We start from the raw sequence: 13,662 nt of genomic DNA, 5'->3' as shown, positions 1-13,662 counted from the left end.
AAAATCAATTTTTATGCGATTTTTCTCGTAAAAAAGCGATAATATTCCGACCGGGAAACCCTGTTTTCGTTCAAAGACGAAAAAATAAAAACATGGAGTCGTCTCGTGCACGCGCCCCCAGTCTCATTGTTCTCAGATCGACCACTATCCAAATGCGCTACTGTTTTTCAGCCATGGCCTGCAAAGTCATCATTCAATGTTCTGGCGCCTTCTGAGAGCCTATGGGAGCGTTAGAAAATGTCACGTTACAGCAGAGATCCCCTGTTTTGGATAGAGATGATCAAGAAGGCCAAGAAATAGTCAGAGAGGGCGCTTCCTGTTTGGAATCTTCTCAGGTTTTGGCCTGCCAAATGAGTTCTGTTATACTCACAGACACCATTCAAACAGTTTTAGAAACTTTGGAGTGTTTTCTATCCAAAGCTAATAATTATATGCATATTCTAGTTTCTGGGCAGGAGTAATATTCAGATTAAATCGGGTACGTTTTTTATCCGGCCGTGAAACTACTGCCCCCTATCCATAACAAGTTTTAAGCAGCGTCCCAACAGGTTGTCCCCTTCGAAACTGGTGATTCTCAGTGAACAGCTCAAGAGCATGTTGGCTAATGGAGTTGTGGAACCTTCCTTTTCCGGATGGGCTTCTCCGGTTGTCCTGATTCCAAAGAAAGATGGTGGATATCGATTCTGTGTAGATTACAGGAATCCGAATGCCATAACAGAAAGCTATGCCTACCCTCTACCAAACATCAATGACATACTGGAATCTCTGTCAGGAGCAACCATCTTCAGTAATCTGGATCTGAACAGCGGATATTGGCAGGTGGAAATGGATCCCGCCAGTCAGGACAAGACTGCCTTTGTCACCCCTGCTGGTTTGTACTCCTTTAAAGGCATGCCTGTTGGTTTGAAGAATGCTCCAGCAACCTTCCAAAGGCTGATGGAGACTGTCCTGGGAGATCTGAGGGGAAAATGCTTTCTTGTGTATCTGGATGGCATCATAATCTACTCCTCTGTCACTGATCATCTGCAAGACATACAAACATTGGGTGGAGTTGTTTCCCCTCCGCAAAGCCACTGCATCCACCATTGCTCTAATTCTGCAGAGGGAGGTCTTTACCAGATTCGGAATTCCAAACAAAGTTTTCTCTGACTGAGATCCACCGTTCATATTAGGAATCTACAAAGAGCTCTGTACCTACTGGGGTGTAGTTGCCAAGCTGACCACAGCCTACCATCCTTAGACCAACCTGACCGAGAGGGTAAACCGCATCCTGAAAGGGATGATTGCTTCATTCGTGGGGGATCAGCACACAAAGTGAGATCAGCATCTTCTGAGTTTCGCTTTGCACTGAACTCTGGGATCCAGGTGACTTTAGTGGGAAGATCACTAAAAGGTCAGATGGACAGAGTTTCAACATTTCACCTGACTGCCCAGCGTTTGATGCAGTCCAACACCACCACACCTTGCTAGCCAGAGTGGAGGCCAGAAGAATCAAAGCCAAACAATGACAGCTCAGAAATTATGACAAACATAGATGAGACGTGTGTTTCCCACCCCAGTCTCGTGTCTGGGTCCATTCTCATCATCTGTCAAAGGCGTTCAAGCAGTTCACTGCCAAGCTAGCTTTGAGATGGAAAGGTCCATACCGTGTGGTGCAGCAGTTGGGACCAGTGAACTACTTTGTCTGTTTGGAGGACACTGGGGAAGATGTCAGGACGGTGCATGTTGTTGACCTAAAGCCCTACAGGTGTATCCGACGGACAGTCAGTGCAACTGCAAGCCTGAAGTCAACAGGTGCAACTGCAAGCCTGTGGTCAACAGCTAAGACCCCCTCTCTCTCGTACTCTCATTTTCCCTTTATCGTTCCAGTGCTTTACACCGCAGCAGATGTTCTTTTTTTTCAATTCGCTCTCTTTGTTGTTCAGTGTCGCTGGACTATTATTGCCGTATTTGGGTTGACATTTTAGTTAAAGGGAGGTTGCGTGCGAGTTTATTGTTTGAACTGTATTGATTTGTTGTGGTACTATTGACATTTGGCTGAGAAGAGTTTGGACATTTTAAGGCCTTTGTTTTGTCTTTGAACACCCCCCACCCCACACACACCCCCTCACTCCTGTTTTGTTTCCTGTTTGGACCCCAGGAAAGGTAGCCGGGGATCCTAATAAAATACTAAATACTAGTCGTCCTGCCATCTAGGGAGGTTGTTAGCCTAGCCAGCTATTCGGGGCGGCAGGGTAGCCTAGTGGTTAGAGTGTTGGACTAGTAACCGAAAAGGTTGCAAGATCGAATCCCTGAGCTGACAAGGTAAAAATCTGTTGTTCTGCCCCGAACAAGGCAGTTAACCCACTGATCCTAAGCTGTCATTGAAAATAAGAATTTGTTCTTAACTGACTTGCCTAGTTAAATAAAAATAAAAAATATATATATATATATAAAAATTTATGGATTGCACCTAATGTCATAAACAGTAGTGCTATACTGTTGCCCAACATCACTTGAAATCAATTGCAAAGCATCATCACTAGTTTACTCAAAACTTGTATCTAAATTGCTGAATTAGCCAACATGCCTGTAATATGTTGTGCTATCGTGTGTGACAATTGCAAACCGTCTGCAAAGGGGGCTAGCTGCCTTACGGAGGAGGGATGATTGAATGCCCACAAGCACTGTTGGATGTGCATTTCATGTTTGCTACGTAGCTAGCTATACTGTCTGTTGTAAATCATCAGCTTAAGTAAATGCAACTTGTTCAGCGTTGATACTGTCATTAGTTAGGCATAATTGCTTTATGATTACTTTGCAAACGTCAGCTTGCTAGCTAGATAGCCATGTTTACATGATGATCGGCTCTGAGCGAAAATGAAGGAAGCCTGAGGGAATGATGACAAAAGTGTCGCACTGGCTACAGACAAAATAGGGCTATCCATACGTTTCTGTAGATATTAGCTAGTTAGCTAAATCCGTCTTGCAACAATTAAAAACGTACATGCTGACCACACCGCTCGTGTGCGAGCATTGCAAAATAAATGTACACATACATGTTATTTAATCATTGCTATCGTCAGCCAGCGTCTGCTTTGCCAGGCGCTAAAATGGAAATTGGTTCTATTTGTGATGCTCAAATGGCCGCAAGTCCAGCCTCTCCCATCTCTTCATTGGTTTTTAGGAGCATATACCCACGTGCCATCTCCTCATTGGTTGTTAGGAGCATGTGGGTGATTGAAAGATGAACTTAAGTCCACACTCCAGTCGGTTGTAGTCATGCTGTAAAGTTGGTTGCCAACAGCAATATAAAGTCCAAAGAAGAAAAAGGAAGCCTGAAGGAAGGAGGAAAGATGACGAGAAACAAATTTGGTTTACCGTTTTATCTGTGGATTAATTGTCGGAGTAGAGGACCTTGTGCATTTCAGATAAAATAACAACCCAATGTTTATATACCAGGACAAATTAGCTAGCTACAGCAAGCTAGCAAGCTAAATTGCCATAAATGTTTAATGCTATTTGACCTGTCCCTACTCGTCCGGTTTGGTCAGCATGTTACTCTAAACTAACTACTACGAGAATAACATGAAGCAGATTACTTTAACTGATGCCAAATCCTGAATCTTTTCACAGGGAAAAGTGATAATCCACTGAGCCCAGACTGCGTGCCATCTGTCTTCACCCCCCTTACATCCCGTCAAAAAGACAACTGTCACAACAACCTAAAGCATTGTGAAACCAGACAGGCGATGAAGAGGAAAAGGGTAAAGGCTCAGGATCCACCAGAGGCAGAGGAGGAGGCGGGTGTCACAATGCCCATGGGTAGCTTGGAGGAAGAGGATGTCGACATGGAGGCAGTGACCACAACAATGCCCATGGATGCAGCTTCATTGGAAGGCTTGGAGGAAGAGGTGGAGGGCACAAGCCAATCTGCAAGAAAACTCTCAAACGCCTGGAAGTTGAACGTACATCTTTGCTGACTGAGATCGATGGGTTAAGAGAGAGAGAAGAGGTACTGCAAAAAAAGTTAGATCAGCTGTCCTTTAATCAAGCAAGTTTAAAAAACGATGATGAGAGGGTCCATGAGCTGACAGGCCTCCCATCCTTTGCAACATTTATCTTCACATTCATCTCTGTGTCCCTCAAAACTAGCTTTTCAGCAGTTGTTGATCACCCTGATGAGAATGAAGTTCAACATACCACTGCACTTGGGTAATTTCTTTCATATTTCTGGGTCAACAGCTTGACGCATTTTTAACAAAACATTGAATGTTATGTCAGAGTGGTTGTCTCCCTTGATTTGCTGGCCAACACAAGAACCAAATTAGGATAAGTCTGTGAATGTGTTTCCGTCCAAATTAATGTGTACATCCATAATTGATTGGGTTTTCAATGAAGATCTCAAAACAAACAGCTCACAGCACATGCACAAACCTACTCCAACTACAAACATCATAACACAGTGAAGTACCTCATCTCTACCAACCCCCAGGGAGTCATCTCTTGTTTCCAGAGGTTGGGGTGGCAGCACCAGTGAAAAAATAACTGAGAACTGGGTTCATCGACAAACTGTTTCCAGAAGATGTTGTGTTGGCCGACAGGCTTCACCGTGAGGGAGTCGGTGGATTTAGCAAATGCCTATCTAAAGATACCTGCCTTCACTAAAGGGAAGTCACAACTGTGTCCTCCGAAATCAAATCCACCAGGGGTCTTGCTGCTGTAAGAATACCTGTGGCGAGAGTGATCGGACTTGTGAGGAACAAGTACACAATCCTCCAAGGAACAATCCCAATTACCCTTTGTCAGGCAGACCCTGGAGACATCAATCCTCTGGACGAGATTGTTCAGGTGTGTTGCGGCCTTTGGAACGTGTGGCCTTCCGTTGTCCGCTCTGATTGAACCTTGGAGGTGTGAAGTCCCATTCTGTGCTCTCTTTGCAAATAGCTGCCTCAGAAATATTATTTGATTGAAGTATTTTTTTGTGGGTAATAATTTCTAACTATTCACCTTGACTGTTAGCTATTAAATCAGTTCGTTGTAATTTTATTAGATGCAATTCATCTGAATGTTGATCAATAATAAATTCCTTGTTCACTATTAATCCCTTCGACCATACCATGTAAATATTAAAATGTTGAAGTTAATTGTATCCTCATATTTATTACAATAATACATTTACAATTAAAGATAATGTAAACATTTTCAGTCAAAACAAACAAAAGACAAAAGTACAGGGCCATTTGTGACAATTACCAACAGTACACTTTTTGCTTTACTTCCAGAGGTGTGGACTCGAGTCACATGACTTGGACTCCAGTCAGACTGGAATCACAAATATGATGACTTGCAACTCGACTTTGACTTTAACACCAATGACTCATGACTTGACTTGGACTTGAGCCTTATGACTTTGACTTGACTTGATACCCTCCCCAAGCCCAAATATTAAAAATGATGCTATTAAAAAAAGTGTGCAGCGCATCAACTCTTCATTTAACTGATTACAGTTTGAATCAGACAGCAGCCAATCAAATTGTGCCAGTTGAGAAAAAGTTGTGCGTGGCAGTGCAGAGGGACGTCGGAGGGTGAATTCAGATGGAGCCCTTGGAAAGATGATACCCAAAATTATTATTTTTGGATATCAACAAAAAACGGATTGCAACTGGCAAAACATGCGGGAGGAAAATTACAGACGGAGGCGCACGGTAAGTCGTGGCTAATATAGCCGACAACTATATATTTTATTACTTTACTAGTGTATCATGTAGGCTAACGTAACTTTAAATAAATGAGCCTCCACACAGTCAGTCAGTGCGGGAACGTGATCATTGCATCCTAGATTGAGCTACAACTGGCTAGGCAATACAAAAATACCAACAACAAAAAAATAATGCATGAAATGAAATGCATGCATTCACTACTGTAAGTCGCTCTGGATAAGAGCGTCTGCTAAATGACTAAAATGTAAATGTAAAAATGCAATGCTGAGGGGAACAAAATGGCGCCGTAGAGAGAACACGTTGTTTCAGTGAGCTCACGCGGTATTTGTAAATGTATATTCTTACATTAATCTCCTAGCTTGAAAAAGTGGTAGAATTGGCTAAATAAGTTACCCTACAATGAGTCTTGGCGACTATTTCTCAAAAATCTCCGACAACATGCCCAACAGAGCTACTAAGAAGTCGACCAAAACCGCCATCCCTGTAGATGTGCAGGAGGAGCTAGCTTTACAGGAGGAGCTAGCATTACTAAAGTGATCGATGTTAAGATAAGAACGGTCCTGGAAGCAATAGCAGGCCATTCAGCTGAACTACAGAGGGTTGTCAAACGTGTTGATGAGGCGGAAGGAGGAATTGCTACTGTGGAAACTTCAAATACATCCATGGACACTAAGATAAAAGCACTTGAGAAACAGGTGCGCGAAATGGCGGAGCACATTGACCACTTGGATAATCGAGGATGCAGATGCAATATCCGTGTTGTGGGACTCCCGGAAAATTCTGAAGGGACACGTTCAGTAACATTTTTTGAGGAATGGATCCCTGGCTACCTACAAATGGACACTAAGTCTGGTCGTGTGAAGCTAGACAGAGCACATCGCTCTCAAGCACCGATACCCGGTCCCAATCAGCGCCCACGACCAGTGGTTATAAAGTTCCACAACTTTACCGACAAGCAGCGCGTCATGGATGCGGCTAGAAACATCGGTTCTGACGGTAGTCAACGTAAAGGTCCAAAGGTCTCATTCTTCAATGATTATTCCACAGCGGTTGTACGAATGCGCAAAGCGTTTGATGAGGTGAAGGCTCGACTCAAGAGAATGAAGATGGACTACGCACTGCTGTACCCGGCCACATTGAAGATTATGCTCAACGGATCGCCTAAAAAACTCTACACATCTGAAGAGGCTGCTGCGTTTATTGACTCTCTCGGGTAAATAACCTTAAGCTGCACCTCCGCAGCATTGGATAACGTCTTATTTTATTTTGAATCTGATCATGAAACAGTGGTGTAAGTTCTCATGTGCTCCTGTTCAGTAATATTCGTATCGTTATTATTTTTCTTGCTAAAGTAACTGCCGTCATAGCTCAGACTGAGATATGTGTGAACCTATATTGGTGCCCAGGCTTGGTTTTAGGTGGAAGAACCTCAATCTTCTTCTATTGATTTTAATTTCCACATATATAAAGGATGAGGCTTTTGAGTGGCAATGCGGACTTAAGAGTCTACATTGGAAAGTTGAAATCCCCTGCATGTTAGCTAGTGGGAAAACCCCCTTTTGGATCTTTACATGTTTAATTTTTGGGTTTAGTATAGTTCGAGTTCAGGGTTCATATCGTTTGTTTACGCTCAGTGAGATAGAGGAGAGTTCAACACATGGAAAAAGGTACCACCCCATTTTTACAGTAGGATTCAGTCTGGATATTGAATGGTCAAAGCGCAATGGCAGGTAACAGACTACGTGTATGTACATGGAACATTAGAGGGAGCCATAACCCCATTAAAAGGAAGAATGTACTGTCCTTTTTGAAAAAAGAAAATATTGATATTGCCCTGTTACAAGAAACTCATTTCAATGATAAGGAGCATCTGAAATTACAACAAGGGGGGTTTGGTCAAGTGTTTTTCTCATCATTTACATCCAGAAGTAGAGGTGTAGCAATTCTTGTGAAAAATAACCTACCACTTAAGGTCTTGAAGTGTGTGAAAGATAAATTGGGTCGCTTTGTTATAATTAATGGTACTTTACAAGGGCAGAGCATTTCCATAATGAATATTTACTTCCCCCCTGCCCACCCCCCTGACTTCCTCACTAAGGTATTTCTAGACTTTTCAGAATTAAACTCAGACACTGCAGTGGTTGGAGGAGATTTTAATTGTTTGTTGAACCCCCTTATTGATAAGCTTCCCAGTGGTATAGCCTCACTCTCTCCTCAAGCTAAGTCACTTACAGCTATTTGTGATGATCTGGGGTATGCTGATGTTTGGAGAGCTTTTCATCCCTCCAACAGAGAGTTCACTTTTTTCTCTGCACCTCATGGATGTCAGACTAGAATAGATTACTTTTTTATGCCCAGGACGTCGCTGCAGTCTGTTTTATCCGCTAGGATAGGAAGCATAGTCATATCTGATCATGCGGAGGTGATCCTGGACATGAAACTCAACGAGGCATTCAATCAGTCAAGACATTGGAGGTTGAATACAACCATTCTTAAAGACCATACATTCACATCATATTTTATTACAGAGTTTAAAGCATTTTTCTCTAACTCTCAATCAACAGATAACCCCTCACTCCTTTGGGAAACCGGTAAGGCGTACGCCAGGGGTCTGATTATGTCATACGCAGCCACTAAGAGGCGGAAAAAGCGTGAAAAGCAAAAAACACTAGAGGGTGAATTAGGAACTAAAGAGAAGGACTACATTAAAACTCCCACTCCTGCCCTATTAAAGGAAATATCAGTCATTAGATCAACGTTGGACTCCCTCCTAACACAGGACGCTGAAAAGAAAATGAGATTTGTCAAGCAAAAGCTATATGAACATGGCGATAAGCCAGGAAAGTACTTGGCGTACCTAGCTAAAAAGAGAGCTGACTCACAGTCAATTGCGGCTATTACTGATTCTGATGGCAATCATTTATATGAAAATAGATTGATAAATGACTCATTTAAGAAATTTTATGCAAATCTTTATGCCTCAGAACTGCCAAATGACGCACCCAAGTTAATGGAGAACTTATTTTCTAAGATTGAGCTCCCTACTATCTCCGAAGAACAGAGGTCTCTCCTTAATGCCCCTATTACTGAGGAAGAGATCATGTCCGCAATTAAGAATCTGCAAAATGGTAAGGCCCCAGGACCGGACGGGTTTTGTAGTGAGTTCTATAAAGAGTTCCATGGCCTGATCCTTGAGCCATTGCGTGATGTGTTTAACCACTCATTTTCAAATGACCAGCTCCCCCAAACGCTGCGAGAAGCCAACATATCACTTATTCTCAAAAAGGGAAAATGTTGTTGTTCCTCGTACAGACCAATTTCCCTTCTGAATGTGGATAGAAAATTGCTTTCTAAAATTCTAGCCACAAGATTAGAGGACTCACTGCCACTAATTGTGAAAGGAGACCAAACTGGCTTCATTAAGGGACGTAGGTCATGTAACAATGTCAGACGGCTTCTTAATGTAATTGAAGTCTACCAACGAAGGGCTATGGATGGTCTTGTGCTCTCCCTAGATGCTGAGAAAGCATTTGATCGTGTGGAGTGGTCTTACCTATTCTTTGCTCTAAATAAATTTGGTCTGGAGGACAACTTTATAAAATGGGTGAAAGTTTTATATGATGATCCTCAGGCTGCTGTCCTTACTAATGGACAACGGTCAAATAGCTTCTCTATACACAGAGGTACCAGACAGGGCTGTCCTTTGTCCCCCCTCCTATTTGCACTCGTTATGGAACCAATGGCTGAGGCCATCAGGGTAACGCCTGCTATACAGGGGCTGCTCATTGGTGATGTTCACCATAAAATAAGCTTGTATGCTGATGATGTCCTGATATTCATTTCTAATCCCGAGACTTCAATCACATCTCTTATTAATATTATTGAGTTATTCAGCGAATTCTCAGGCTACAAGATTAACCTAACTAAATCAGAGGCTATGCCACTTGGTAACCTTCACTCTGTACCTAATACTTCTCCCCCCTTCCCTTTTAAATGGTCTCCCTCAGGTTTTACGTATCTGGGTATATTTGTAACTCAAAAAATTCCAGCAAATGTACAAAGCCAATTTTATTCCCTTGTTCGACAAAATAAGACAGGATCTGGAGCGCTGGAGCTCTCTTCCGATTTCATGGTTGGGTAGAATATCCCTCTTGAAAATGAACATTTTACCTAGGCTACTTTACCCAATCCAAATGATCCCAGTATTACTCTCCAATAAGGTAATAAAGGATGTAAATGGATGGCTAAGTTCCTTTATATGGAGTAAACGCAAGCCAAGACTTAAGATGGCAATATTGCAGCTGCCAAGTTCTATGGGTGGCTTGGATCTGCCTAATATCAGGTTCTATCAGTGGTGTGCCCACCTATGTTATATTTCAGACTGGATCACAAACGATGACTCCTCTATTTGGTTAGACATTGAGACTTCTCTTTCAAAATACCCTTTACAGGATCTTTTGTTTTTCACAAGTTTCAAGTCTGTAAAAGATCACTGTAACAACCCCATTACACTTAACACACTCAAAGTATGGAGGTCAGTTCAACGTTTCCTGGGAAGGTCCACACTAACCTCTGCTCTTACCCCAATTCTTAACAACCCAGATTTTACCCCAGGATTGCTGGATGCTGGCTTTAACGTTTGGCTTAATAAGGGCATACGCAGACTAAATGACTTATTTGCGGATAAGATTTTGTCATTTGAGCAGATGTTCGAGAAATATCAACTCCCAAAGCAGGACTTTTTCCGTTTCCTACAAGTAAGACATTATATTCTGAAGAGCACCACCTTAATTGGCAACCCTGATATGTCTGTCATTGAAAGAATGTTTTTTTTCCCACAAAGGAAAATGTCTGTAAGTCTGTTTTATGATGCTTTAAGGTCCTTTTCCGCTGTCGACACACAGAGGGTGAAACAAGTCTGGGAGAAAGAACTGTCTGTTACTATTGACGAAGAGATGTGGTAGGATATGCAAAAACAATATCTATATGTAATCGAACTAGAGCAATTCAATTAAGAATAATACACAGATTGCATATATCCCCAAATCGCAGACATGCTTTTAGCCCCTCTTCCTCTTCTCCTCAGTGTCTTAAATGTAAAACTGATACAGGCACCCTAACACATTGTTTATGGTCATGTATCAAAATACAAAGATATTGGTCTGGTGTTCTGCAAGAAATTGAAAAGATCCTAGGGGTCGATCTAGAATTGGACCCAGTTTCTCTACTGTTAGGTCTCCCTAGTAGGAGACCTAATGTAACTTCTGTGGGTAAGAGGAGGCTTTACAACATCCTCACCTTCGCAGCGAGGAAAAACATACTTTTACAGTGGATTAGTGATAAGGTTCCCTCTATTAAAGATTGGCATAAGATACTATTTGAATGGGTGCCGCTGGAATATCTGACATGTACATTGCATTCTAAGACAGATCAGTTCTACAAAGTATGGGAACCTTACCTAAATTACCTAGAACCTGAAGTATCAGCTATTATGCTGCAAGGATTCTCTTAGAATGGTGATCTATGTATTTCAGAATTACACTGTAGGGTCCATGTGGGGAACCCAACTTCTTGGTTTAAACTGAGCTTTTTTTTTCTTATTTTTTTTTTTTTCTGTTTATGTTTGTTTAAAATGTATGTATTGAGAGACGCAATGAGGGGGATGGGGTGAGAGAAGCGCTGAGCGGGGAGAGGAAAATGGTGTGTGTACGTGCATGCATACATACGGATATGTGTAAGTGAGTCCTGTTTTTTTTTGCCTTGTCTTTGTTGTTGTTGTTCTATCTCTTAATATGGGTGAAAATTGTGAAACTCCAATAAAAATACTGTTCATAAAAATGCAATGCTACCCATGTATTTCCATGGAAATATAACATTTATTTGGAAAGTAATAAATATATATTTTTAAAAGCATTCATGATTTGCCTAAATGTAATATACTATTACTCTTGTTAAAAATATGAAATGGTATTACATTTGGTGAAGAGCACTTTATGACTTGTTTAGGATTCGAAACTCAAAGTTTAGGACTTGAGACTTGACTTGATGGTCTTGACTTGAGACTTGACTCGGACTTGCCTGTCTTGACTTGGGACTTGAGTGCTAAGACTTGAGACTTACTTGTGACTTGTAAAACAATGACTTGGTCCCACCTCTGGTTACTTCTTCCAAATTTCTGGGTCAACAGAATCATGTAAAACAGTTAAACACATTTAAATCAGAGTTTGGGCAGAAAATCACCTGTCTCGCAGCGAGAGCATGCTCCTCAAACAGTGGTCGATGCGTGGAGTGAAAGTGTTCTTATATTCATTAAGCACCTCTCCACTATAAAACATAAGTAGCCTACCAGGCATCATTGAAAAACGGGCTGGCGGGTAAGCATGCAGCCTCCATTCGCTATTAGAGTGCTAATGGATGACATGCATTTCCCCTCCTACTCCTGCCCATTTGATAATGGGCCATTAAAAATGTTTTTTTTAAAGATTCAAATCACCAGTGTGATGGGTGAAAATATGATCACTTGATGAGAGAACAGCTGTGCAGCCTGAAGCAAGGAACAGAGCACAAGCTTCCTCCAATCATCACTAGTTGCATCATGCAGCCCATATGTTTTGATTTCTACGACATTAAAAGGTTTGTATCATTGACAACTAAAGTTGCCAAATAACTATAAATCTAGGTTAAAGGACCCTGTTTCAAATGATCACTTTTACGCTGAACAAAGTCACTTCATATTCACACTCGCTCCGTTATGGGAAAAATACCCTTTATTTTATTCAGCAAATTCAATTATATTATTCTTACTACAAAATGCTATAATATAAAATGCCATGGGACTTCGGAAAGTACTCAGAACCCTTGACTTTTTCAACATTTTGTTACAGCCTTAATCTAACATCTCTGGAGAGACCTGAAAATAGCTGTGCAGCAATGCTCCCCATCCAACCTGACAGAGCTTGAGAGGATCTGCAGAGAAGAATGAGAGAAACTCCCAAAGCATAGCATTAAAAAAGTATTGTCATATTATTCATCCTAATCAGCCAAGGTTTTTTACATGGATGATATATTGGAGATAATATAAGTACTGGAAACAATAGAACACTATGAACAATCTGGGAAACCAGGCCTGGTATTCATAGCAGACTTTAGAAAAGGCTTTTGATAAAGTACGACTGGAGTTATATATATATATATAAATATAAATGCCTGGAACATTTCAATTTGAGAATCTCTTATAAAATGGGTTAAAATAATGAAAAGTAACCCTAGGTGTAAAATGGTAAAATCATAGCTACTTCTCAGAATGTTTTAAACTGTCAAGAGGAGTAAAACAAGGTTGTCCAATATCGGCAAAAATAAAAATACAACTTTTACATTACCGTGTAGTTTCCCAATAAAATGGTCTGAAAGATAGATAAGATCTTGCTACCATGAAAAGAAAAATATCCATCTATTTGTGGGGGGAAAAAAAAAAAATCACCGATTAACTCTTTAGTCATATCCCAGTTGACCTATTTGCTTATGGTCTTGCCTACACCTAACAACCTGTTTTTTATTTTTTATTACATGAGCAACATTTTTTTTGGGGGGGGGGGGGATTTGGAATGGCAAGGCAGAGAAAATTAAAACGGGCCAATTTAAATAATGAATATGAATTCAGAGGGCAGAAATAATAAAACAGACCAAATCACTAAATGCGTCAGGTATACTTAAATCTGAACAGGTTTTCTAGCAGATTAGCAAGAATGTCTCACCCCATGTTCAAGAATGGCCTTTTTCCCTTTATTCAGATTACAACCTCTCGCTTTCGGTTAATTGAAAGTTAAACAATCTCCAATATATCGCTATTTTTAAAACAAGCCATAGAAAGTTGGGTTGCAATTTCAGTTTAATCCACCAGAAAAGACAGAACAAATAATACAATAGTGGTTCAACTCAAATACACTGATTGGAAAAAAAA

This window comes from Salmo salar, chromosome 17 (genome assembly GCF_965601325.2).
Source record: "Salmo salar chromosome 17, fSalSal1, whole genome shotgun sequence".
Taxonomy (NCBI): Eukaryota; Metazoa; Chordata; class Actinopteri; order Salmoniformes; family Salmonidae; genus Salmo; species Salmo salar.
This window is presented reverse-complemented; position numbering follows the sequence as displayed.